The sequence below is a fragment of the Arachis ipaensis genome, chromosome B02 (genome assembly GCF_000816755.2).
Source record: "Arachis ipaensis cultivar K30076 chromosome B02, Araip1.1, whole genome shotgun sequence".
NCBI lineage: Eukaryota > Viridiplantae > Streptophyta > Magnoliopsida > Fabales > Fabaceae > Arachis > Arachis ipaensis.
Window position 1 is genome coordinate 1,732,421 of NC_029786.2, and position 3,478 is coordinate 1,735,898.

Consider the following 3,478-nt stretch of genomic DNA (forward strand, 5'->3'; position numbering starts at 1 on the left):
TCAGTATTTTAGTTAATTTTTATTGTATATAAAATATTTTTATAAAACAAATTACACAATTTGTATCAACTTAAGTGATATATATTAATAAGTACTAGTAATAACCCAAAGTTTGCTCATAATTTAATACGACAACTTGAAACTTAGAAACTAATGCTGCTACCATGGCGAAAACATTGTAATAATGTAATTATATGAATGGAAGCGTAGCTTCAAAGATCCTAAGTTGACTAATTATATTTTGAATGAAAATGATATAATAATATTAATATCCAATAGTCTTTAACACAGTATATCCGAATTCTAAAGTGATAATTAAAATTGTGGGGTAATTGAAACGTAAGGAGAAATGCAATGTGATCAAAAGTATATTACTTTAGCTTTGAGAAGGTTTAACTTTAGGCTCCATAAATTTTAGCTTAAGAAACAACTTTTTTTTCCATGTGTCAACAAAATAATCTATGTTGCAACTTGCTTTAATACAAGTATATCCATGATTAGTATTATTTTACTATTATTGTTATTATTAAAAATATTAAATAAACAAGGTGCTAAAGAAAAATTAAAAATTAATTTTTAAAGGTTAGAACGTGGAAGGTTTGGAACTTTGGATGCTTCTGAAGGCTACAATTTACTAGACACTATATGCTGCAAAGTCTATCCAAAACTATATATTAATTTTAAAACTATAAAAAAAATTCTCATTACAAATAGAGACTCATTAATTTAGATATGCCAATCATATGTATGTTATGTATCGACATGAATGATAAAATGAAACCTGATAGAAGAAGAAATCGGACCATCTGAATTCTATGCAAAAAAAATTGGGTAACCAAATCGGATGGTCGAAATTGTGAGGGATGGAAAATTTGAACTTTAGGAGTAATTAATCGAACCGTCTGATTAATTTTTTTTTCTTAAAATCAAAACGAACCCTTTGCTTAGATTTTTTATTTTATTTTTTTTCTTAAAATCAAAACGGACCCTCTATTTAGACTTTTTTGTCTTTTTTTTTTTATTTCTAAAATCAAATAAGATCTTCTGAGTTTTATTAAAAAATATTTTTTTGTAGATACCCTCTAATTGGACCGTCCGAATTTCTTACTCTAAATTCCTCGATCCGATTTTAACCCCTTTAACACTACATTCATAAAAAGCGCCCCTATTCTCCATAACGTTGTATCACCTACACTCTCCTCCATATTAAAAATAAAAAACGACAAATAGAAGCTTTTAATATATCTGGAATTTTTCCTTTTTTTTTTCTTTTAAGAAAAAAGAGTATTTTTTNCACCTAATAATTTTCCAATTTATAGATGTAGGCATTATTGTCTCACACATAGAAGTTGTAGTGTTTGGAAATGTCATGTGGGTGAGATACTAAGATTCTGACAGCAAAATATAATATTGAAACAAGATAAATGTGGTGGTGAACATTGAGGACTCAGTGAGGTACGAAATTACCTTTATACCCCTATCCTTGTACTATTTATATATAGGAGTTACCGGACAAAGCTTAGTACCTTCACTTTGAAGAGTTCTAGACTTCTAGTTTTGTCTAGAACTACAAAAGGATAACTAATCCTGTTGAAATAGGTATTGTCATAGAATCATAGCTCCATTTTTATATTCACAATTGATATAATAATTAATAAGAGAGTTACACTTGAACTTGATAGGTTCTATACAAAAACTTTGAAATGTATTGTTTTAATAATTTTTAACTGTTAATTAAAATTAACATTTAAAAATTATTAAAATATCGGTATATTAGTATACTTAAAAAATTTTTGATTTTATATATCTCAACTTTATAGAAGGCCAAGAAGGCCACTTAACATTTAGATAATAAGAGTGGGAAAGGTATTAATCGATTCACTCGGATTGAATTAATTTTCATGCATTTTTATTATTATTCATCTCTTGAAAATCATAAAAGTAAGACATGTCAATTGATAATTATAGCAAGATTAAGGGCTCGTTTGAAAAATTTTAAAAGTAATCTTTTTTGAATTTTTGATTTATAAAAAATAGTAGAAAAATAGTAGTATTAATGTCTGGTGTAATTTTTAAAATTAAATTATAGCTTTCTAAGAATTTATTTAGGAGTTTATAGAATGATAAATACTAAATAGTTTACAATTTAAAAGGATTTGCGTTTAGCTTATGAACATGCATGTTTAGATATTTTTTAACTTATTATACAAAACAATGGCTAAGAAAAATTTAGGATGAATAATCAAAAGTTTGAATAGTTTGGTGGAATTTCTTTCTTTTTTTTTCTTTTTTTTCTTTTTTGGTGGGAGAGAGGGTATTCTAGAATGGAAAAAAATTAAGTGAAAAAAATTAATTATTATTAAATTTATAATTTTTGTTATTTGTAAGTTTTATTATTTTGATTTAAAAATAATTAAAAACTCATTTTTTATCATGAAAATAGTAGAATTTCTATTTTTTTTTTCAACAAGAATTTATTTGAGTTGACAGTAGCAAATGGTATGTGGGCCCAAGGAAATGAGGATTCCATTGATTTGCACATGATATTATGGTCCAAAAAAGTCATATCAATCACGAGGTTACAACTTTGGGTGGCCCATAAAAATTAAGCCATATGCTTCATAATTACGCCTTCACTCTTTGCATTCAAGCAAAGTGTGTGTCTTTCCACTTTCATGTCCCATAAATTTGAACGTCTAAAGTTACTAACATATATATATGCTTCTGATCTGTCTCTCAGATTAATCTCATTCTTAATTTATTCATATAGTTAAAGTAAGTAGTCATTTTTCCTTTCGAGATTCACTAGTGTTCAATTGATCTTATTCTAGTATTCATTCTTAACGGTTGTTATATGTACAAGGTAAAAAACTTTTGAAGTGGACAAATGAGTTGATTACTGGACTAATGTTTAGAATAACTTATTCAACCGAAATTTAAATTGCATTTGTACTTTAAAGAAATGCTAAAAGCCTAAAACAATTGAGAGTGATATAAGCTTTTGAGAAAATTACTTTGGGAAGAATAAATTAACAGTTACTTTTAAAAAAATTTAAGAATGGAATAACTATTTTTTTCCTTTCATTATTTCAAAAATCATATTTTAAACAAGAATAAAGTATATTTTTTATTTTCGAAGTTCGGCAAAAATGTTAAAAATATTCGTAAGTTTCATTTTGTTTTAATTTTGTCCTAAAAATTTTCGATTTGAATCAAATATATCTCTAACCACTAATTTTTCAAAATATTTAGGACCAATTCAACAACAATTTTACAAGAACAACCTTCAACCCAAGCAAATCAAGCATAATTTCATGCATTTTATTGGACTGGTCTTATTTTTTAAAAAAAAATTAGCAATCAGAAGTATATTTCATGCAAATCGAAAACTTCTCGAATAAAATTAAAACAATAAAACTTAAGAGTATTTTTATAAATTTTACCAAATTTCAAAGATAAAAAATATACTTTACCTTTT